Genomic DNA, 26,074 nt, shown 5'->3' with positions numbered 1-26,074 from the left:
GACATGTGCAAATGCGCGAATGAATGGTGTATGACATGCATGAATATGCCAACTAAAATGTGTAAAGAATAGCTTATATTCAAACACCTACATAGTTGAGATTGTTACAAACTGCCTGGATTACAAGCGTATCTGGCTGAACAGAGTATGACAGTTTTCTGGGACCGCCAAGCAATATCGTTCAATAAAATGGCTTTCGTCCTCATACATATGACTAACAGCTTTGAAAACTCACAATCAGTTTTCGTTACCCCGCCTCCCCCTGTGCACTGAACTAGTGACAATGTCATATAATAACTTTGTAAGGCAAAATGGACAGAAAAAATGCCTGATTCGTTTCTGTTGTTGCTGCGATCGATCTAAGTATGTTAATTAAATTAAGACACGATAGACAGCTATCGATATACGTTGCGTCTTGAAGTAGAAGACTGTGAGACTCCTGTCAGTTTTTTTATTGCTGTATCACATTACAGAATATGTTCGCCTCCATACATATCAATAATGGATTTGAATGCTAGATGAAGACAAATACGCAATCAAATTATGACATGGGTTCGAACTCATGATGTTGACAGTAAACATTCACACTCACAAAAGAAAGAGATGGTTACCAGATTTTTAGTGTCGTCGCACCAGCATCAGGTTGACATACTGCACCACAAAAAATGCCCACTGTATTGTCATTTTATGTGTAATCCTCCTTATGCCAAACAAGAAAATAAATCCAGAACGATTCTGATATGTATTGTACAAAATGTGAACCACACACATTAATTACGAAATAATATATGCATATTCTAAGTAGCAGGGTGAAGTGTCATGTGATGCATTTTGTTTGTGCAGGTTGCATACATTCAGTAGGAAACATATATTCAGGGCCAAACCTATTATTCTGCTAAGTACTTTTCTATGTAAACCCCACTCCACCTCGACCCTAGTGAACCTAAACATTTTATTCTGCTAAGTAGTTTATGAACCACTGGGAATAATCAGTCCTCCTGATCCCATGTCCCTCCCACTCCTCCTCCCTCAATCCTCTGGGCATTACCTCTTCACCTTTGAGAATGCAAGCACACTTTTGATAACAAATTAACTGACTAATGAACTAAATAGATGAATTAATTAACCCCACCCCATCTGAAAAATCCCCCAGTATACCACTCCCCTCCTCTCTTCTACTCCCAATGGCCATCTGGAAATTGGGGGGAAAAATATAGTCTATGCTGGGGAGGATGGACCTCATGACACAAAACTGAACTCAATGTCCACTACATAACGGAGCATATGCCGATTATTTATAAAATTCTATTTTCAGAGGTTGGATCGCTTTATTTGGCGGCATAAGCTTACACCTAGGAACTAAATGTTCTAGTTATGTGATAAAATTACCACAGATTGGAGGTGTTACCTTATTGGAAGATTTTTTTGTGTGGGCTCAATTTGATGTGTAGAGATCGGCTGAGCGAATGCAAAATGCCACCTCACAACCCTCACACCCACCCTGCCCCTGAAAAAAATTGGCGGGAAAAATCGCTCAGTCCGTGCTGAGTTGGTGCCCTGGAAGGATCCCATGATAACAGATTCAACTACACTGCTGAGGGCACAATAACATAGTGTTTATTTATAAAATTCAATTGGCATACCAATTCGCAATGGTCAGATTTCTTTATTTGCTGTGAAAAGTTAATCATTCTCTTCAGTTTATTTAGTTCTGGCAGATGAAAGTCTTGTAAACTACATCGAAAAGAGGTAATCAAATATCTTTACACATCGCCTTTGTCTGATCACACTACTGTCATGAAATCAATGCCAACACAAAACATTCTCCATTTGTAATTACGCTTTTACAGATGGCGCTCAACATATCAGACCAAAAATCTCCAGATTGTGTCTTCGTGTGCACTATACCACACGATATGCGCTGGAACGCTGGCAACCCTTTGAGTCCCGAGCGCTTGAATGGGAGGCACCAGAGGAATACATGATGCCCAACATTAGCTTCCTTTGAAATTTGATACCAGACTCACTTGCTGTTTCGTTTCCAAACATATGCCTTCCATATGAGATCAGTGGAAGCACCTGCTCTTTGTTCTTGGCTTGCTATGCAGGCTCTTGACTGAATTAGTTCACAGTACCAGTAGCAAAGGACACTGGGATAAGCAACCTCCCTCACCCTCCTCCCTCTATTCCCTTTCTCTCACCTCTTCACTCCTTTGATTACTTACTGTTGGACAAAACATCAGGTTGTGGAAACTCTCTGTCGAAAGACATACTCTTTCTCTCTCTCTCTCTATCTCTCTCTCTCTCTGTCTCTCTCTCTCTCTCTTTCTCTCTCAATGACTCCCCCTCTCTCACACACAATTGAGTACTTCCTGACCAGTAAATGTCTGTCACCTGTCGTCTGTTGTGAGCCACTGAAAACCAAACTAACTCCTCTTTTGTCCTGAACAGTGCAGAAGATACCTGAGAAATTCCCAGCCCTCCTGAAATTACTGGGCTGTGTTCGTCTTGTAAATAGTCAAATTGCGCAACCGCCGCTCTATCAGATTGGTTGACAAATTAATTAAATCTATACCTTCTGTGTATGAAAGTTTCCCCTTGCTTCTTATCGGTGGATACTATAAGTGGTATATTTGGCGAGAAACTGTGGGGATATCTGGGATTCGATCCTGCAACCGCCCAGTACCAAAACCTTACTCTTCCTCTTTCTTGATTTTCCTTGGCTCATATTGGTGTATTCTGGTACAGTTAGGTCTTTTGGTGGGAAATCCATTACTTTGGAGGTAGCTGAAAATGGTACTGAGAATTTCAAATTTCAGCTCAGTTGCGTTAGCATGTGACAGGGCTGGAGTTCAACCGGAGTGTGGTCGTAATACCATTATCGGAAACTATAAATTGATTAATCAGGAATTCGATATCACGATTGGAAGTGGTGCTGTATAAAATGAGAGTTGTAATTTCAAATTTCGATGGGAATTTATACCATCATGGCTGTGTTATTCCCAAGTAAGTGTATTATTTAAGGCACTACAAAATTCCCAAGTTGGTCTGAAACATCAGGAAGAAAAAGGAGGAGAAACGCAGACTCCACTAGGGTGTACTGAGAAACACTCAGCGCCACTCAGGGGAGCTGTCAGCTTGTGGACAGGACGCTTCACAAACACATACATTCAAGCCACGATCCATTTCATAGTAGTTGCTACGATTATATGTCACAGATCACACAAACTTCAGTAGGCCACAGCCTCCGGTCGTCTTCGCCCACACATCTCTTAGCATCCACATGTCTGTTTTAGCAGATGCTCAGTGAACGGTGCAGCTGCGCTTGGTGTTGACAACTGTAGTAGCAGTTTTAGAATACGTAGCCACAAGTGACGTCACAATCACATGGGCAGAAGTTACATAAAACTGATAAAATTACTAAAACTGACGGAAAATAATTATAAATTTACTGAAAATTCGCCAAAATGCGGGGAAATTGAGGGAGAATGAGGGAGTACTGACACGAATGTTTGTTGCAGGAAAATTCTTGTACATGGGAATGAGTGTGTGACAGCACAGGAATATAAGAAAAGGTTGACATGGAAGCGCTGGGAACTAGGGAAACAGCAGTTTTCTGTGGACAGCCATAAGACAGCTGGAATGTATTGTTTTACGTGGATGACCACCAAATGCAGAGTAATAAATTTATATACGTTAGATTACAAGCGCAGGTGTGACCCAAAGCGATCATCACCTGCCTTACAGATTTTTATGAAGTGTCCTCAGTTAAAGAGCATTTTATTACCAGCTGGGGGGCTTCAATATACAACTACAAAATGGAGCGAATGTTTGACCCTGTGAAAGGTCCCTGTGAAAGGTCCGAACGCTGTTGCAGAGGCAACGGAAAAAGCATGCGAAATTCAGAAGAACGCGAAATCCCAAAGATTGGCTAAAATTTGTAGGACGCGCGAAATTTGGCACGGACTTCAGTGCGAGATGCCTTTAATAGGTTCCACAACGAAACATTGTCTCGAAATTTGGTAGAAAATCCGAAGAAATTCTGGTCGTATGTAAAGTACACAAGCGGCAAGACGCAGTCAATACCTTCGCTGCGCAGTGCCGATGGTACTGTTATCGACGACTGCGCCACTAAAGCGGAGTTATTGAACGCAGTTTTCCGAAATTCCTTCACCAGGGAAGACGAATGGAATATTCCAGAATTTGAAACACGAACATCTGCTAGCATGAGTTTCTTAGAAGTAGATACCTTAGGGGTTGCGAAGCAACTCAAATCGCTTGATACGGGCAAGTCTTCAGGTCCAGATTGTATACCGATTAGGTTCCTTTCAGATTACGCTGATACTATAGCTCCCTACTTAGCACTCATATACAACCGCTCGCTCACCGATAGATCTGTACCTACAGATTGGAAAATTGCGCAGGTCGCACCAGTGTTCAAGAAGGGTAGTAGGAGTAATCCATTTAACTACAGACCTATATCATTGACGTCGGTTTGCAGTAGGGTTTTGGAGCATATACTGTATTCAAACATTATGAATCACCTCGAAGGGAACGATCTATTGACACGTAATCAGCATGGCTTCAGAAAACATCGCTCTTGTGCAACGCAGCTAGCTCTTTATTCGCACGAAGTAATGGCCGCTATCGACAGGGGATCTCAAGTTGATTCCGTATTTCTAGATTTCCGGAAAGCTTTTGACACCTTTCCTCACAAGCGACTTCTAATCAAGCTGCGGAACTATGGGGTATCGTCTCAGTTGTGCGACTGGATTCGTGATTTCCTGTCAGGAAGGTCGCAGTTCGTAGTAATAGACGGCAAATCATCGAGTAAAACTGAAGTGATATCAGGTGTTCCCCAGGGAAGCGTCCTGGGACCTCTACTGTTCCTGATCTATATAAATGACCTGGGTGACAATCTGAGCAGTTCTCTTAGACTGTTCGCAGATGATGCTGTAATTTACCGTCTAGTAAGGTCATCCGAAGACCAGTATCAGCTGCAAAGCGATTTAGAAAAGATTGCTGTATGGTGTGTCAGGTGGCAGTTGACGCTAAATAACGAAAAGTGTGAGATGATCCACATGAGTTCCAAAAGAAATCCGTTGGAATTCGATTACTCGATAAATAGTACAATTCTCAAGGCTGTCAATTCAACTAAGTACTTGGGTGTTAAAATTACAAACAACTTCAGTTGGAAGGACCACATAGATAATATTGTCGGGAAGGCGAGCCAAAGGTTGCGTTTCATTGGCAGGACACTTAGAAGATGCAACAAGTCCACTAAAGAGACAGCTTACACTACACTCGTTCGTCCTCTGTTAGAATATTGCTGCGCGGTGTGGGATCCTTACCAGGTGGGATTGACGGAGGACATCGAGAGGGTGCAAAGAAGGGCAGCTCGTTTTGTATTATCGCGTTATAGGGGAGAGAGTGTGGCAGATATGATACACGAGTTGGGATGGAAGTCATTACAGCATAGACGTTTTTCGTCGCGGCGAGAGCTTTTTACGAAATTTCAGTCACCAACTTTCTCTTCCGAATGCGAAAATATTTTGTTGAGCCCAACCTACATAGGTAGGAATGATCATCAAAATAAAATAAGAGAAATCAGATCTCGAACAGAAAGGTTTAGGTGTTCGTTTTTCCCGCTCGCTGTTCGGGAGTGGAATAGTAGAGAGATAGTATGATTGTGGTTCGATGAACCCTCTGCCAAGCACTTAAATGTGAATTGCAGAGTAGTCATGTAGATGTAGATGTAGATGTAGATGAAAGACTGTTTACGAGCTTTAACAAATAGTATTTACATTGCGTTGCTTTGTACTTTGTACTAAGTACAACCATGTGGTGTCAGCTGACAAATGCCTGACAGAACAATTGCTGCATGGTTTTTGACCACGTGTCTGTTGAGGTAGTAGGGATATATACAAGTTGACTGCTGTCTTGGATGCTTCTCTGGGAAGGAGTGCTATATGCCTCTAAATTGATATGGATCGACTTTAACGGAAGATAGGAAGTAGGTGGAGTAATCGGTTAAAAGGAGTTGTAATGAGGTATGATTTAATGTTAGATTGATGGTGCGTTCTAGAGAGACGGAGATGTTGTGAAACGTCACTTACCACACATTTAAACATTAGTTCTCTCGGACTCTATCAGTTGTGTGCTACGAACTGCATTTGATTCGTATACAATTGCATGTTCTGTGCGTGACTTAGAGCGCTATCAACCTGCAATCGTTAACAGCAAACGCCTCCACACTACAGTTAGCAGAGGAATTCTAGCTCATGTGTGATGAATGATGTCCATCAAACCGATGAGAAACCTATTTCAACACCCCCATCTAGACAAACTGAAAAAGTATGTGAAGTACTCCATCTTCACATAAATCGAGTATTCAGTTTCATAACTGCGGTGAATCTAAGTTAGTGACAGAGATCTGCGAGGTACTGCAATCCCTGCATATACATTTGCTTGACAGATGCCTTTTGTGGAAGATACTGTGTTGTTTTCATGGAGTTAGTGCAGCATGGCATGTAATTTCTCATGTCAAACACTGCTGCTAGGCGTTTGCTTGTTAGCCCACTAGGTGTCGTTGTTTCATCCAATATCCGTTGCTGACGACCGTTTTATAAAACTGATGCGAGCATAGCATAATTTACGGATTGTAATTGGAAGTGAACAGTGGGCGCTATTAACCTCCCAAAAGCTATATAGTGCATGGATCACAAAGAATCTACGTATTTTTTCCATTGGTGTAGAAGGTAGTAGTTTTATCATCATAAAGTTTCTCACCATGATGAGAGGGGCAGAAAACTTACAGGCTCAATGTAAGTCTGTGAAGGAAATATATTTCCTGCATTTGAGTATTAATGGCATTTCATTCCATGCGACTAATACATTAGAAACCACACTACTTTAAAATTACAGCAAGCATTAATGCTTGTGGCCTTAGAAATGAGTATTTATGTTCTATGATCATTTCTCTCTTCGCAGTACCTTCTTGGTATGGAATCCAAACACTAAAATAATACTACAGAACTGATAGCACAGCTTCTTCCATCTGGAGTTCTGTCGTGCATAAATCATACGTTTCTTCTTTTTAACCATCTGTTATATTACCACAAAACTCTCAGTTGTATCAGGCTGGTATCCATTACACACCAATAGGGAATGTTAATCTTCTCAGCATGCATGCACCTAGAGAGATCGTGTATGGTGCACCAATCATGGTGAAATCTGGAGACCCAAGGGGCAGCTCGTTTCCAAGTAGACAGAGTACTAGATCTTGGGCTCTCTGACTTTATCCAATGAATGCGAGAATACTTTGTAGCTCCCATTCACACAGAGGGAGATGGTAAACCGTAATAAAACCCCACCGAAATTAGGAATTGTTTCGGCTAAGGAACGTAGGTTTTGCACCTCCTCTCTGCTGATGGCTATTTCCTACACTAAGTATTTGTGTCCTGTGATGTAGACTATGTAACAGGGTTCGTGATATGAACACATGCATGTGACCCTCACAAAGTAATGGAGGCGGTGATTTAGCAATGATACAGAAATTGAGAACCATGCTTCAATGTCACTGGCTAACAGCATCTCGAGATCGTTGCAATTAGGCGTTTTGTTGATCTGATAACTCATCTAGGAGGATGGTTTGGACCTCCGGTGATTGGGTAAAATGCGTTGAAATTACGGGAAACCTGATAAAATTACAAAATTGACGGAAAAGAACTGATGAAAATATGACAAAAAGTGTGGAGGAAAGAGGGTACGTACCTGGGTGTACGAAAATCATTCAATTCCGCCACTGGTGGGATTGACAATTGATGGTGCAAACTGCCCGTGCTCTAAGGGTTTAAGTCCTGCAGAGTAGCCCCTTGCTCCACGTGCTGTTATGCACTGTTGAGTCCCAAAAGTGAAAGATACAGTGTCCAAAGATTTGGAGGTCAGGAGGACAACCACCTAGGACACCAGCGCATGGAATGCAGTCCGGCGGTCAGGAAGACGTAATCAGAAGGTTTGTGGCCTGATATGTTTAGCGCAATCTGTAACAGTGTAATTACAAGCGTTGAGTGTTTTATGTTGACGTCAGCTTCATGGCGTAGTCCTTTTGCGATCGGAGAACAGCGTTCTATTTACGTATTTAATTACTTCTCTCTGATGTATTTTATAAGACATGCATGTTTCAAAATTAAATGAACTGCACAGAATGATCAAATTTTCCCAGCAAATAAAGAGATCTGACACCTGTGAACTGGTATGGAAATTCATTTTTATACATAAACAATATATTATTATGTTCTCTGCAATGTAGCTGAATTTCCTGTCATTGGGTACCAACTCAGCACTGACTGAGAGATTTTTCCCGCCAATTTATTCTGATGAGGGAGGCGGTATGGGGTGGTGGGGTAGGACATCCTTTGGCGGTGGCATTGTGCACTAGCTCAGTCGATTCCTGCACGTCTAGGTGAGCACACACACGAAAATTTTCCAACTGCACAACACCCAAAATCAGCAGCTGTGTAATTAAATAATTTGAATGTGCAGTTGTTGGGTGTATTTTAGACGTGTTTAAATGCCCTTGATGGATTGATTACTCCGATGACTTCCAATCACCCGTCAACGTTCGAAGTCAAAGAGCTGCTTCTCTACTGACAACACAACACTCCCCGCCTCCTTTTACATTCGCTGGTCCTCCTCTCTTAACATCTAGTGGTATCCTGCATTAAATAAAGCTGTCGGATTACATCTGCTGAAATAGATTATGACATTTGAATCCTTGTATGTTTCGATCTGTTTTCATGCGACGGGGTCTTTATGTCTGAAGCTTCTAGGTGTCTCATCACCCCAACAAACAAGGTTTCTGTTTTTTAGTTTTCATTACTTACATATGAATCTGCATGTATCAGATGATGAAATTGAAGCAATCGTGCTCCGAAACAGTATCTTTCCCTTACTTCGCATGAGATCCATGCTCTTGGCTCTTTGGGTGGTCTTGCGCCTATTTTGACGTTCTTTCCTCCAAACAGTAGCAGGGAAATTAGTATCACACATTTCTCCTTTATTTTCTTTTTTTTCGCCTCAGTTCCGTAAATCAAGCGGCACAAGTCAGAATGCTATTCTGGAACACATTCAGACTTCTTGAAGTATAAAGGCTCTAAGGAAGCTACGGTATGGTCGCGGCCGTTTACCGCCCAGAATCAGTCACCCATACGACTGAATCACGCACGTTACTTCTGGCGGGTATGGCTTCTTCAGGAACTCGACATGAAGTATCCAGAATCGCTCCCCTGAGCTCTTCATTCGAAAAGACCCAGTTCCCACGTGATTCCAGCAGTGTTCCGCCGCTATCCAACCAAAAATATATCATTCTCAAGCTCTACAGACGTGATTGGGGTCATTTGACTTCTTCCCGGACAAAACTAATACATTACAACAATATTTAAATACACAAATGTTATAATCCAACACACTCAGATAATTCATAGTAATTTTAAATAAAGGTTTGTTCACAAGTAAATACGCCAGTATTCTTGTGCAAGTGTGCTCATAAATGACAAAAACTGTCGTTAAACATTTTTAAATCAATTATTTATGCCTTCTTGACATAAACGGCTTTTGAGTCTCTTTTCAAGTGCGGTGTCCGCTAACACATGCAACTGACCACTTTTAAATTAGCGCAGTTTTTTAACAGCACTTTCAACCAACATTTAAATAAAGTTACTGACACAATAGTAGACTATTCATTAAATAAAAACACACATATGACAAAATATGAGGTATTCATGCTGCATTCATTTGCTGTGTAAATGTGGAGAATACAATGTCGTGACAAACATTTTCATAATGAAGAAGATATAAAAGACATTGTTAATCAACAAATAAAATAGAGATACGGAGCTTTCAGGGATGATAGCTATAGTGCAATGCTATCATCTCAGACGTTTCTTGCAATCGCATGAAGAGTTAAAAGTTGTTAATTCAGAGCGTAAAATTGTGAAAATGTTTATTTTGTGTAACATATTAACTTCTGTAGTTTTAAAGATATGGAGACTTTGTAATGTCATTGGATGCGCCTAATTTTTCTCGGATCGGCGATATATTCAGATCTGCATTAATATTTGATTCTAAATTACTATAGCCTCTCAAAGAGCTATAACTGAGCCATCTTTAAGATTGTCTGAAACTCCGCCATTTCTTGAAGTATCTCCTGCACAAAGGCCATGCGGGTAAGAGCCGCCCAAATTTCCCGCACAGTGATTTTCCGGTTTCCGGCCAGGTGCTCTTTGTCTGCCTCATCCCCGGCTGCCCTGAGCGTCCGCTGCGGCCAGCTCTCAGCCTCGGCCCGCTAGCCTTCAGTCATAGATCAGACTCACCTTACCTCGTTGCCATTCCAGGTGTCTGATAGGCTAGCCTACGTACACATAAAGTTATACCCTCCGTCCGTTCATACAAATAAATGTAATCTCTGACATAAGTCGTAGCGATTTTACATAGCGGGAAGTTCGGGTAAAACCCTTTTCTTTTGAATATCTACATTTACATCTACGTGGATATTATGCAAGTCACATTTAAGTGCCTGGCAAAGGATTCATCGAATCACCTTCACAATAGTCCTCTATTATTCAACACTCGAACAGCGCGCGGAAGAAACGAACACTTATATCTTTCGCTGTGAGCTCTGACATTATGATGATCGTTTCTCCCTATGTAGGCCGACTTAAAAAAAAAAAAAAAAAAAAAAAAAAAAAAAAAAAAAAAAAAAACACTCGGAGGAGAAAGTTAGTGATTGGTACTGCGTAAGAAGATTCCGCCGCAACGAAAAACGCCTTTATTTTAATGGTGTCCATACCAAATCCTGTATCATGTCTGAGATACTCTCTCCCCTATTTCTCGATTATTCAAAACGAGCTGCTCTTCCTTGAATTTTCTCAATGTTCTGCGTTAATCCTACCTGGTAAGGATCCGAGACCGCGCAGCAGTACTCCAAAAGAGTGCGGACAAGCGTAGTGTAGGCTGCGTCTTTAGTAGATCTATTACATTTTCTAAGTGTTCTGCTAACAAAACGAAGTATTTGGTTTACCATCCCCACATCATTTTCTATGTGTTCTCTCCAATTCTAACTGTTCATAATTGTAATTCCTAATTATTTAGCTAAATTGACGGTCTTTAAGTAAGAATGATTTATCGTGTAACCGAAGTTAAATTGATTCCTTTCAGCATTTATATGGATGACCTCACACTTTTCATTATTTAGAGTTAATTGCCAATTTTCCCACCACTGAGATATCTTATATATTTCATAGCACGCTTTTCCACTACAAGCCGCTTGCTTGGTACAGTGTCAAAAGGCTTTTCGAAAACATGAAAGAAGGGATCCGTTTCAAATCCATTGTCAATATCATTCAACACTTCGTGTGTGTAAAGAGCCAGTTGTGTTTCACAAGAACGAGTTTTCTAAATCCGCGTTCATTGTGCGTCAACACATCGTTCTCTTCGAGGTAATTCATAATGTTCAAATGAAAAACATGTTCCAAAATCCTGCTGCATACCGTGGTTTTATCAGTACTGCGCAATTTGACAAAACAGAAAAATAGGCGCAGCAGCACTATCCCTTAATTCCACAGAAAATAATAAGAGCACTCATACACATTGGTTACATCTTAATTATCCTTATTTGCCATCCCATCCCAATTAAGTAATATGCACACTTATCACAACCGGGCCATAGGCTGTCATACTGTAAAATTCTCTTTGCAAATGAGCCTTTCAGCTCAGGTTTATGTTTCATGTTCACTAGGTACCTAAGCGCTTTTCCGATAAAAAGTGGGCTACGCAAGTGTCAATAATACTATAGAGAAGCCTCATAAGGAAATACTAGTTAGACAGAGAAGCACACTTCTATTTACTGTTTTTAGTGAGAACTGATCTCCTGGACATCTAGATTAAAAATTCCTCTCTTACTAGTTTTACTTCTTCCGTTCTGTCAGCTGTGCTCCTTGATTCTACCTGTTTCTAATGGCAGATTGTTTCTTATGGCAGGAAGAAAATTACACACCGCTCAGTCAAAAGGAGTGACTGCAGGATGTGTCTCCATGACATGATGAGTAGTCTACTGAGGAACGAACACATCTATCTTACACTGTGCACAGTTTAGTTACAGAACTGCAGTACAGTTTCACAATACCTTCTTAAGTGGTGCTGTTTAATTGTCGTCACGTGGAACGCTGGCGCGATTTCCTCTCGCCCGTGCAAGAGAACAAGAAAGGCAGGCAAGCGACCACAGCGTCTACAACAGTTCTTAGTACTACGGGTCTTTTCTTGCCAATGACAGCTAGCTGCGCGTGTGTGAATTTGTGTGCGTGCAAATGGGCCCTCCTTCCCGGAACGTAGCGAGTCACGCATCTTTTATGTGACGACTCGACAGCAGACACACAAGAACACATCACGTGCAGACTTTGCTGGGCGCCCGACTCAGGAAAAGTGGTGCACAGGTTTTCCCTTTAAGGGACGCGTAATCGAAGCTGTACGTGGAATCTGCGACGAAGTGGCGTCAGTTTGTGGCATTAGCTGTAAATTGATTGCGATGGATGCATGCATAACACTTTTCAGTGGATACTGCAGATAGCGTTAGTGTTAGTTGACGAAAGAAAAGGTAACTGGTGTAATATGCACACTTATCACAACCGGGCCATACGCTATCATACTATAAAATTCTCTTTGCAAATGCGCCTTTCAGCTCAGGTTTATGTTTCATGTTCACTAGGTACCTAAGCGCTTTTCCGATAAAAAGTGGGCTACGTAATTAACAGTCCATGTATGCTAAGTTAAGTCTCCAATGTCTGTAAGTGGTTTTTGCTGTGATATTCTGTCCGAAGAAAAATTTCGCGCACCTGATCGTGCTACTCTATCCCGCTTAAATCTCTTCATCTCTGCAAACTACTGCAACATAAATCCAATTCAACCTGCTCACTGCAGTCAACATTTGGTCTCCCTCTGCAGTTGTGTCCCCACCCCCTCAGATCAATCCCTTATTTCGAGCAACTTTTCGCCAAGCGTATAATCAAATAGTAATGGGCCCTTCAAAATAATTATGCATTATAGCGATGCCGCGACATTAAGTCATGGAGGAGGAAAGCGACCATAATAAACCACATACTATGTAGTCTGTAGAAAGATAAGAATGTCGCAAGGTACAAAGTCATTAACTGAATACAACATGACTGTATTGATCCAAAATGAAGCGTTTCGGCGTACATCACCAGACAATTCTGCCACTTAAGGATCCCTGGCGATAGCACACGCCGAAACGCGTCATTTTGGGTCAGCAAAGTCATTTTGTATTCAGTTAACCACTTACTACTTTCCGACCTACTCAGCTTTATGGAGACTACATATATGTACAACAGATTACACCTATTTATATTAGGGGTGAATTGCCAGTCCATGTATCAAGTGTCGTTCATCTGACGATCATCTTGCATTTCATTACAAAATTTCCGATGTTGCACGTTCCCTATATCCAACCGCATCATCTGCGAACAGCCACACAGATCTTCCGCCGATATTTATCAGTAGATAACGAAGGAAGATTAGCATCTAAAATCCCGTCGACAACACAGTCATTAGAGACGGAGCACAATATTGGTTTCTACGAAGTAATGGGGAAGGAAATCGGCTGTACCATTTTCAATTGAACCATCCGGCATTTGCCTGGAGTAATTTAGGGAAATCACTGAAAAACTTCATCTGGATGGCCTGTCGGGAATTTGAAACGCCGTCCTTTCGCATGCGAGTCCAATGTGTTAATCACTGCCCCACCTCGTCCTGTTTCAGTGTTGTCTACCAGACGTATAGGATGGAAAAAAGACTACGTGTTTAAAATTTTAGAGTGTTCAGAGGAGGTAAAAAAGACAGCTTTTTAACTGAAAAGAAGGACTGTTTCCCCGCTAAAGGTACATGAGGGTTTTGACGCTTTGATGTTCAGCATCGTTTTAAACAGCCTTTTGATGAGTATTATTTTGGAGGTATTTCAGAAAGCGTCGTCCGTTTGCATAAATGCACAGTTGGCATCTGCCTGCTAATGATAGTCTAGCATGCTCTAAACAATAAGCTGCAGCTTCTGTCAAACGGGTAACCAGCATTTTTTGTGTGTCAATCGGTGTCTCGTACACCAAACCCTTCATCTCACCGCACAAAAGCAGTGAGGTGGAAGAATGTGGTGACCACGTTGTTGGGCCATCCTCCCAATCAAAAAATTGGGGAAAACGTTCTTCTCTAAGTTTTCTCTGACATCAACAGCAGAGTCTGGTAGGGCTCAGTCATTCTGTAATCGTAACTGTCCCAACCTTGTAGCAAGACATTCTCCAGCATTTTCAGTAATATTTCACGGGTAAAGATGGGGTAATTTCGTGCACCGAGCGTGTTCGGTAGAAGATATAACCCAATCAGACGACCGTGAGCAATACCAGCCCGCACACTGACGGTGAATCTCTGCTGTTGGTGGAACACACTATTCGCCTTAGGATTCTCCAAACATGGCTATTCTGATGTTGAATATTCCTTCCTGCAAAAGGAAGCTTCTTAAGTAAACAAAAATAGACATTTGTAAGTCAGAGATGTTCAAAATTTCGTGTAGATACTATTGGCAGAATTCCACGTGCTGGGGAAAGTCATCAAAAAATGATTCAGTTGGCTCTGAGCACTATGGGACTTAACTTCTGAGGTCATCGTACGAAGGAGTCAAAACACCTGCGAGCGTTGGCTTAAGGGAACAACAACGTCAAACCCTTCAACGATTATTATCACGTACTCTGTTGTATCTCTTTCCCACATAACAGAAGTATTTCTTTTTGTCTTCTGTAATAATCCTACAAATTTGCGGTTTTAGCTTTTTTTTACACCATGTATTGTGAAGAGTGAAGGAAGTATAACAGTTCATAAGTTACGACCGAAACTACATTCACATCTGATGATATCTCCATGTTAAGATTAACGTACTAATTTCATTTGCTTACTATTTAATTAATTTATGCTTTTATTCCATCAGGCATCTTTCAGGTTTCTTTCCTACATCTAATCATATATCCTCTGTCAACACCTCAATTCGCATAGTACATAAATAATTTATAATAATAATAATAATGTAATGATTATGCATAGCAATGAATATATGGGATTTAAAGGAATAATACAGTAAGATGAAAAAATACTAAAAGATATTAAAGAAAACTGATTAACATGATACAGGTAAGAGAAAATTTAATTAACTGTTTATCTAATTCGACATAATAACTACATAAAAAGCCTCTTAGAAGGAAAAGTCCTGGGGGAAAAAATCAAGAGATAAGCCTCTCACATCAATACCACAAAGTGTTAAGAGAGAAACAAACTACAGCAACTACAGCAAATGGTAAAGATGGCGAGAGACAGAGGAAGATGGTTATTCATTAGCGTCCGATGTTGAGGAGGCAATTTGTGCTCCTTCTCCCTTACGTATTCTATGAGTCAGTGTTCAAACTGTCCATGTGGCAACCATAAACGTTTTACGCTGTCACGTGCGATCTTCATGAAGCGCGTGATTCTTAGAACTTCATAAGCGGACACTATATCTCGTGACTATTCCAGACAAATGCTTGTCATTTCTTGATATTTCACTTCTCATTCCGGCAAACGGCATCCTTGTCCGTGATGGTCGTCTCTGAACCGACCATTACGCTAAAGTTTGTGTGCTTACTACAATTTATAAAAGATCTGCGGCATTTGTTTCCGCAAAATAAGCTGCATCACTAATGTCAGTCTCACTGTATTGATGTCTGCGCGGTCCTCTAGAATCTTTCGCCCACATTTCCGACCGTATTTTCACTTCCACTTTGCTTCGCAGTAAACGAATGTCCTTGATGACAGATATGTCCCTTGGCGCGATAACGCTCGTTGCTTTTTGGGGTTGGTATCTTAATGAGAGCACGGCGTCATGCAGCACACATTCCGGTATGCGCCAGTTTAGCGTTGTCGGTAATGGTATTACGCATCTCACCGTATTTCGTTTCAGTCCTTGCAGTTCGAACTTACTTTGCCACAACAAAAATAATCAGCAATACTTATTTAATCACAAATTACTATGAACTGTACATAAAAAGAGTAACTTAATTATAATTAAATTTGAGTATCACATAAAGATATAACAATCATATTCAAGTGAAATACAGGCATACTACTTAGAAAGATATTGCAGACGTCAAAAATACTTATCACCAGAAGTCGTCCTAACATTGATGAACTTCGTTAAAGTAGTATACCTGTGACGTCTTTGATTGTATTATCCGCTGTTGTCTCTGCTGTACACAGGGGTTGGGCAAACATATGGAAACATAACGAGAAATGCAAGATTGAACATAAATACAGATGCTAGCCAAGTCTGCACATGCCGCTGTTGTATTTGACTACACACTGCTCCTATGCAATGCCCTCAGTAATTGCAAATGTCAGTCGTCGTCAGAAAAGTGTTCTGTGTAGTTGTGAGAGCGTTATGTCAGCGCTAAGTGAATTCGAGCGGGGGCAGACTGTTAGATCTCTTATGGTGGGTGCTTCCGTAATCAAGACACCCAAATTTGTCTTATGGTGAGTACTTTCGTAACCACGGCAGCCGAAGTGTTTGGTGTTTCAAGAGGCGCTGTATACAAGGTTTATACCGCATACAGGGAAAGCGGAAAAACACCACCAGCTAAGTCACAAAAGTGAAGAGGCCTGTAACGAGAAATAAAAGGACCACAGCTGAATTAGTCACTGCAGATCTGAATATGGCACTCGTGAACCCTGTCAGCACTGAAACAACACGGAGAGAGCTCCATAAGCTGGGAATTGCAGGGCGAGTTGGTATTCCAAAAACACACATCAGTGATGCAAATAACCTGTAACAGGAAAACGTAGTGTCTAAGCTATAGAACCTAGACTATGGAGCAATGGAAGGAAGTCATTGGGTCGGATGAGCCTTGCTTCATACTTTTTTCCAAGAACTCGCCGAATTTACTGCCAAAGATTGATAAATGGCATTTATGATTTGGGCAGCAATATCGCCGTATTCCATGGGCTACAGGGGTATTCTGCAACATGTAATTACTGCCAAGGGCTATGCGACCATTTTGGGTGATCAGATCCATTCCACGCTAGCATGTTGGTTTCTCAATGGTGATGTGTTCCAAGACTATAGGGCGCAACACACAGCTCGCCTTGTCCAGGACTGGTTTCTTGAGAACGAGGATGAAATGTTGCATCATCACAGGCCACCACATTCACAAATTTCATTATTATTGAAACTTTGTGGTCTGCTTCGTAGAGGAGTGTGTGAGATTGCTATCAGCTTCAATCATCGTTAGCCGAACTTGTCTTTTCTTGTGAGGAAGAATGGTATAAGATTCCCTTATAAATAAGGCTTGTATTCATCCATGCCGAAACGACTGGAAGCTGTTTTGAAAGCCGACGGTTTCCCAACACCGTCTTAAGTATGGTAATGTGTTATGTTTTTGGTGTTTCGTAGTTTTGTTCGCCCTCTGTAAATAAGTCTGTAGTGTGACATTCACATGTTCTTCTGTTTTACATGTGCAGTATTATTTCACAGTAGTTACCGAGAATAATAACTTTTTAAAACTATATTGTATTGACTAACAGAATATAGACAACACATTGTGCAGAAAAGTAAACATCGGTGAGCTAAATGCGACACAGAATAATAGACGGATATTACAAATAAAACTTTAAAAGACTAGAGAATATTTTCTATGTCAGATAATAGTTAGGAATAATAGGGTATAATGCCCCGTCGACTCTACCTGCAGACGGAGAGCCGGCCGATGTGACCGAGAGGTTCTAGGGTCTACAGTCTGGAACAGCACGACCGCTACGGTCGCAGGTTCGAATCCTGCCTCAGGCATGGATGTGTGTGATGTCCTTAGGTTAGTTAGGTTTAAGTAGTTTCTAAGATCTAGGGGACTGATGACCTCAGCAGTTAAGTCTCATAGTGCTCAGAGCCATTTGAACCATTTTTTTGCAGACGAAGACTAACTCGAGTTGGAGAAGGAAGTTGACCATTCCCGTTTCAGTGGAAGGAATCCGGTGTTTTCGTTAAGCCATTTATGAAAACCAAGGAAAACGTATATCTAGATGGAATATGAATCCGCCGTTTTAACCAATGCCTCACCTTGCTCGATGTCCGTTGATTGAGTGACGTAACCTTGTATGAAATGACTTATGTGGTTATGTGGCTTTTCTTGGGCTGCCGGCTAGTACGAGAAAGGCTTTGTTCAGGGTGCTACTGGCAAAAGTGAAATGCAACCATCTTTCTCATATGCCTACGAGTCTTAACCGAAGTTATTCATATACCTGGAAGAGTCCTTGCGTGGTCTTGCACGCGAAACAAAGAACAAGCTTCGATTTTTTGAGAGATGCGATATCCCATCGCCAAAAAACTATGTCTTGTGTAAAACATTTGTATAAAGATGCAATCACAGAGTCGATGTTTAAATTTATATCCTCTGGGTAAACAAAGAAGGTACAGCCCTCAAATTGTTTGAGAGCAGCTCGGAGAAACCTGGCTGTTCACATTTGTCTTTCTGTCTTCAGATTTTAACATGTAAGCACCGTGGACTGTAATTATAGTAATTTCACAATGTACCAACTTATTTTAAGTTACTTAAGTGCTGTTTTATTGTTAATTAACCTGCCACATGTTTAATTTCGTTATTCATTGTGCCACGAGTTGTATTTATCAGCATTCCTAGCAGGGAAGACGCAACGCTTCGATTTGGTACCGTTTCGCCATTGGCATGATTTTATTATTAATTTACTAAAAATGGTTCAAATGGCTCTGAGCACTATCGGACTTAACATCTGTGGTCATCAGTCCCCTAGAGCTTAGAACTACTTAAACCTAACTAACCTAAGGACATCACACACATCCATGCCCGAGGCAGGATTCGAAACTGCGACCGTAGCGGTCGGGCGGTTCCGGACTGAGCGCCTAGAACCGCTAGACCACCGCGGCCGGCATTAATTTACTATGTCCATTCTTATCCTGCAGTCAATCAAAAGAAAAGTACAAGTTTTTCAGATCAGTCTTAGAGAACAGAGTGACTACCATTTGGCGATTACCAATTTCCATCAACTAAAATTCATTCAGCCCACATCCTGTGTTGCGCCGCTCCCAACGCCAATCTGGAACAGTCTCCATTCTAGTATTTGAGTTCGCGGATGTGGAAACGCCATCTTACAGAGTATACTTCGCAAATCCATCTTACCAACGGAAGTTCTTGGTTGTAAGTCTTTCATACTGATTACAGTAAAAAAATTTTTGGCTCTACATCAGGTTGGTCTGACAGGAGGTGAACGAAGATTAGCGAAGTACAACTGGACATACGTTTGTTTCTGTGTCGTAGAGAAACTGATCACTTCCAAATGGTAAACACTCGAAGATGAAAACGTGATACACTTCACAAAAACTGAAAGTTCCAGGAACTGATTTTCAAAACCCAATCCACCAATGTCCTCCGATATTCGAGTATAGCTATCTCCGTGAATGTCGCAAACAAAATTAATTATATTAGCGATAATTTGTCGCAGGGTCTATTCAGAAATGGGAGGGAAAAACTTTTAACTCGGTGTGCAGTAGGAAGTAGCTTCTACCAAGAACAAAAAAAGATGCTATACCAGCGTTATGGGAAAGTATAACCACACTGTGTGGACCAGGATCGATCAGCTTCCCGCAGAGTACGGAGTCGGCGATTTAATAGCTGCGCCACCACAGCAGCGCCTGCCAAAGAATCCAGGAGCTGCCTGTAATCGCAGCCGGCCAATTTAACGGCGACGTGAAGCAGATGCGAGCAGCGCTCCCCTGCGTCTGGTGACCATTAGAGCGGAAAGCTGGTGTGCGCACGCGGCTTTCACAGGCCATTGGCTGCACGCGGTAGGCCAATTAAAAGAAATGGTGTTGCGGCGGCGACAATAGCCGCGCCTACGGTGCCGCCGCAAAAACAGGACGGGCCGGGAGCGGCCGAGTGGCAGGAATCCCGCCGGCGAAAAAGCGCGGCCGCACGGCTCGTGGGCGGCATCCGCAATGCGAGCGCGCCGCTCGCAAAGGCGGCCAGGAATGCCCTCTGCGCGCCGGCTACACGGAGAGCGTACGCCGCACAATGGCTGGCGAGCCGGCGGCTTTTTGGTGCTCTCATATCACTACAGGCTCGTTCGGGAAACTTACTGCCAGCAATACAGCACAGGCCGGTTTCAAAAACCTTGTAGCGGTCCCGTTATATACTTTTTTATTTCAATGCCGTGTAAAGTATTAATTTAATATGCAAAAGATAATGACTTAAACAGTAGCCGAGTGAACGGAGGAGGACGACAAATGTAAACAAGTCATTTCATGTACACTCTAAGACAAAAAAAAAAAGTCCACCACGAATCAGTTATCAGAATGGGACGGAAATCAGTAGATGTGATATACATGTACAGACTAATAACTGATCATAATTTCTGAAAAATTGGATAATTTATTCAAGAGAGGTTCACAAATTGAGCATCGTGTTGGTCCACTTCTGGCAGTTATTCGGCTTGGCATTGGTTGATAGAGTTGTTGCATGTCCCCCTGAGGTACATCGTGCCACATTCTGCCCAACTGGCGCATTAGATCGTCAAAATGTCGAAATGATTGGAGGGTTCTGTCCACAATGCTCCAAACGTTCTTAATTGAGAAGAGATCCGGAGACCTTCCTGGTCAAGTCAGGGTTTGGCAAAAACGAAGGCAAGCAGCAAAAGCTTTCGCCGTGTGCGGGTCGGCATTTTCTTCAGTCAGTATACATTTTTAATAAACCACGGAATAATGTAGATAGAGAGGTAAAAATTGACACACATGCTTGGAATGACACGGGGTTTTATAAGACAAAAAAAAAAACAAAGTTCACAAAATCTCTGACAGAAGGGGGTTGGGCAGCAAAACGTCAGTGACTGCGCACGGCATTCGTGTATAAAAGGAGTGGTAATAAGGGAGAGAATCAGATGCGCCAGCAATCGCAGCATGTTGACGTTACCCGAAAACGCGCTTTTAGTGAAGCTGTATTATCAGAATGGGGAATGTGATAGTTCAGCGTTACGATCCTATCGCCATAGGAAGGGGATTCGAACGGGTAAAGGTCCGTTGAAAAATGCAGCTGTGGTGAGAATGATTTCGAAGTTCGAAGCCACAGGTTGTTTAGACGATAGACCCCGTAGTGGCCGACGGAGCAGAAGGAGTAATCCTGCTGAGACAGTTCAGGAAGAAATGGAGACCGTAGCGGGGTCTTTATGCACGGGGAAGTCAGCGCTCGTGCAGTCGCACGTCGCACCGGCATTCCATACACTACTGTTTGGTTGGCACTTTGGCGTACCCTCCGATGCTATCCGTACAAAATCCATCGGCATCTTGAACTGTTACCTGGCGATTTAGTGAAGCGGAGGGCATTCGCAGTGTGAGCGTTTTAAAAGATGGCGGAAGATGACGATTGGTTGAGTAATGTGTTGTAGACCGACGAAGCTCATTTCACGCTCCGAGGGTCTGTCAACGACCACAACTGCAGAATTTGGGCTACCGAAAATCCTAGAACTGTCGTGGAAACTCCATTGCACGACGAGGAAGTCACGGTATAGTTTGGATTTACCACATCTACCGTTATCGGGCCCTTTTTCTTCGAGGAAACTTTTGTAACTGCTACCGTGATGGCTGAGAGGTACGCCGAAATGTTACAGAATCGCATCATCGCCAACCTCACTGATAAACACCTGCTGGAACGTACGATGTTTATGCAAGATGGCGCTCCACCCCATATTGTTAGCGTGAAAGATTTCTTGCGCGCGGCGTTTGGTGATGATCGTGTGCTGAGCCGCCACTTTCGTCGTGCTTGGCCTCCCAGGTCTCCAGACCTCAGTCCCTGCGATTATTGGCTTTGGGGTTACCTGAAGTCGCAAGTGTATCGTGATCGACCGACATCCCTAGTGATACTGAAAGACAACATCCGACGCCAGTGCCTCACCATAGCTCCGGACATGCTTTACAGTGCTGTTCACAACATTATTCCTCGACTACAGCTATTGTTGAGGAATGATGGTGGACATATTGAGCATTTCCGGTAAAGAACATCATCTTTGCTTTGTCTTACTATGTTATGGTAATTATTGCTATTCTGATCAGATGAAGCGCCATCTGTCGGCCATTTTTTTGAACTTTAGTATTTTTTGGTTCTAATAAAACCCCATGTCATTCCAAGCATGTGTGTCAATTTCTACCTCTCTATCTACATTATTCCGTGATTTATTCAGTTTTCAAATTTATACTGACTTCTTGGTCACCCGGTATATGCTCAGGATAGCTGGCCATGAAGTGCAACAAAACGCAGAGTAGAATATCTTCGACGTACCGCTGTGCCTTAAGGGTGCCACGGGGACAACCAAAGGGGTCCTGATACAAAAAGAAATGGCGGTCCTGGTTGTAGGGCTTATGGCGGGCAATAGTCAGTTTGGCATCCCGCCGCCGTCCAGGGTGTCTCCAGACCCGTCTTCGCTGGTCATCGCGGCTCAGTTCGATGCAGGTCTCATCACTGAAGACAATTCTACTACTGTCATTGGAATAACAGGCCGAAGACGTGTCTGGATACGCCCCAGACAGCGGTGGGACACCAGCCTTAATGTGAGAAATTGTTGGATGTTAAAACTGGCGAAGAACGTCCGAGAGGTCACACAAAAATGCATTCAAGGAACAGAGTGTTCGGGAGAACTGGAGCTCAACAAGAGAATTATTTGTATGTTATCTCCTAACGTTACCGTATTATTATCATGCAGATTACTTCCTATGTAAAACCCTTCTATATAACAACCATTTAACTAGTGTTGTACAGAATTTGATTTACATCTACGAATACAAAATTTTAGAGTGCTCAGAGGAGATAAAATGACATAACATTTATGTGAGACCAATGTCGCAGATGCACCTTGGGGTCCATGAGGATTTTGACGCTAGTGAATTTCAGAGGCGGTATACAAAAAGTCACGTGGTGAATATTATTTTAGAGTGTTGATGAAAATGTTGCTCGTTTGCCGGCCGGGGTGGCCGAGGGTTCTAGGTGCTACAGTCTGGAACCGCGCGACCGCTGCGGTCGCAGGTTCGAATCCTGCTTCGGGCATGGATGTGTGTGACATCCTTACGTTAGTTAGGTTTAAGTAGTTCTAAGTTCTAGGGGACTGATGACCTTAGAAATTAAGTCCCATAGTGCTCAGAGCCATTTTGTTGTTGCTAGTTTACGTTATTGCATAGCTTGTATCTGTGTGCTAATGACTCTAATGCTAAAAACAACCAGGTGTTTCACGAATAATGGCTACAGCGTCAGCCTTATGAGCAGCTCTTCTGTAGTGTGTATCGGTGCCCCGTACACCAAACACTTCATCTTCTTCTACAAAAAACAAATCCATAGAGACCATGGACGTCTCTAAAAAGGGACATCACAGAAGTTGGGAAGGAAAACATAGGTACAAAGAAGGTAGCTGCGAAGAAACCATGGGTAACAGAAGAAATACTTCAGTTGATTGATGAAAGGAGGAAGTAAAAACATGTTCCTGGAAAATCCGGAATACAGAAATACAAGTCGCTGAAGAATGAAATAAATAGGAAGTGCAGGGAAGCTAAGACGAAATGGCTGCAGGAAAAATGTGAAGACATCGAAAAAGATATGATTGTCGGAAGGACAGACTCACCATACAGGAAAGTCAAAACAACCTTTGGTGACATTAAAAGCAACGGAGGTAACATTAAGAGTGCAACGGGAATTCCACTGTTAAATGCAGAGGAGAGAGCAGATAGGTGGAAAGAATACATTGAAAGCCTCTATGAGGGTGAAGATTTGTCTGATGTGATAGAAGCAGAAACAGGAGTCGATTTAGAAGAGATAGGGGACCCAGTATTAGAATCGGAATTTAAAAGAGCTTTGGGGGACTTACGGTCAAATAAGGCAGAAGGGATAGATAACATTCCATCAGAATTTCTAAAATCATTAGGGGAAGCGACAAGAAAACGACTATTCACTTTGGTGTGTAGAATATATGAGTCTGGCGACATACCATCTGACTTTCGGAAAAGCATCATCCACACAATTCCGAAGACGGCAAGAGCTGACAAGTGCGAGAATTATCGCACAATCAGCTTAACAGCTCATGCATCGAACCTGCTTACAAGAATAATATACAGAAGAATGGAAAAGAAAATTGAGAATGCGCTAGGTGACGATCAGTTTGGTTTTAGGAAAAGTAAAGGCACGAGAGAGGCACTTCTGACGTTACGGCTAATAATGGAAGCAAGGCTAAAGAAAAATCAAGACACGTTCATAGGATTTGTCGACCTGGAAAAAGCGTTCGACAATATAAAATGGTGCAAGCTGTTCAAGATTCTGAAAAAGTAGGGGTAAGCTATAGGGAGAGACGGGTCGTATACAATATGCACAACAACCAAGAGGGAATAATAAGAGTGGACGATCAAGAACGAAGTGCTCGTATTAAGAAGGGAGTAAGACAAGGCTGTAGCCTTTCGCCCCTACTCTTCAATCTGTACATCGAGGAAGCAATGATGGAAATAAAAGAAAGGTTCAGAAGTGGAATTAAAATACAAGGTGAAAGGATATCAATGATACGACTCGCTGATGACATTGCTATCCTGAGTGAAAGTGAAGAAGAATTAAATGATCTGCTGAACGGAATGAACAGTCTAATGAGTACACAGTATGGTTTGAGAGTAAATCGGAGAAAGACGAAGGTAATGAGAAGTAGTAGAAATGAGAACAGCGAGAAACTTGACATCAGGATTGATGGTCACGAAGTCGATGAAGTTAAGGAATTCTGCTACCTAGGCAGTAAAATAACCAATGACGGACGGAACAAGGAGGACATCAAAAGCAGACTCGCTATGGCAAAAACGGCATTTCTGGCAAAGAGAAATCTACTAATATCAAAAACCGGCCTTAATTTGAGGAAGAAATTTCTGAGGATGTACGTCTGGAGTACAGCATTGTATGGCAGTGAAACATGGACTGTGGGAAAACCGGAACAGAAGAGAATCGAAGCATTTGAGATGTGGTGCTATAGACGAATGTTGAAAATTAGGTGGACTGATAAGGTAAGGAATGAGGAGGTTCTACGCAGAATGGGAGAGGAAAGGAATATGTGGAAAACGCTGATAAGGAGAAGGGACAGGATGATAGGACATCTGCTAAGACATGAGGGAATGACTTCCATGGTACTAGAGGGAGCTGTAGAGGGCAAAAACTGTAGAGGATGACAGAGATTGGAATACGTCAAGCAAATAATTGAGGACGTAGGTTGCAAGTGCTACTCTGAGATGAAGAGGTTAGCACAGGAAAGGAATTCGTGGCGGGCCGCATCAAACCAGTCAGTAGACTGATGAAGAAAAGAAAAAAGAAAAAAGAAAAAAAGAGGCCAGGGAAACGTGGCGCCGCGATAATGGCTCACCCCCTACAACTCCAAGAACTAGGGAAATGTTGCATAACTGTTCTGTGACATCAACGACAAAGTGTACTAAGACCCCCGCACGCTGGAGCTATAATCGTTGCCTGACTGCTATCGAGACATTTTCTAACATACCTGGTAGTAAGTCGCGGAGAAAGATATGGCGGTGTCCTTCTCTGAACGTTATAGGCTAGAAGGTACAGCTCAGTCTGATTGGTCGTGATCAGTACGAGTCCACTCACTGATGGTAAATCTCTGTTCGAGGCGGAACACATGAACTCTTAGAGACGACTGTTACGCCTACTTAACTGTGAACTTTGGCTTAAGAGAAGTCCAGCGTCAAACCCTGAAAGAACCTCTAATGGGAATACGATGCACCTTTGGTATTTGTGTCTATCTCCTTTAATCACTCTACAAATGTATATACGTATTTTTTTTAATCCTGTGCGTCATGTGTGTCCGGTTTCTAGTTTCGTACTACAGTTTTTATTATTATAAAGAAAGGATATGTTAAATTTTTGCGAAATTGAAAACGTAAACAACTGAT

The sequence above is a fragment of the Schistocerca gregaria genome, chromosome 3 (genome assembly GCF_023897955.1).
Source record: "Schistocerca gregaria isolate iqSchGreg1 chromosome 3, iqSchGreg1.2, whole genome shotgun sequence".
NCBI lineage: Eukaryota > Metazoa > Arthropoda > Insecta > Orthoptera > Acrididae > Schistocerca > Schistocerca gregaria.
The sequence above is the reverse complement of the archived record's forward strand: the minus strand, read 5'-3'. Positions refer to the sequence as shown.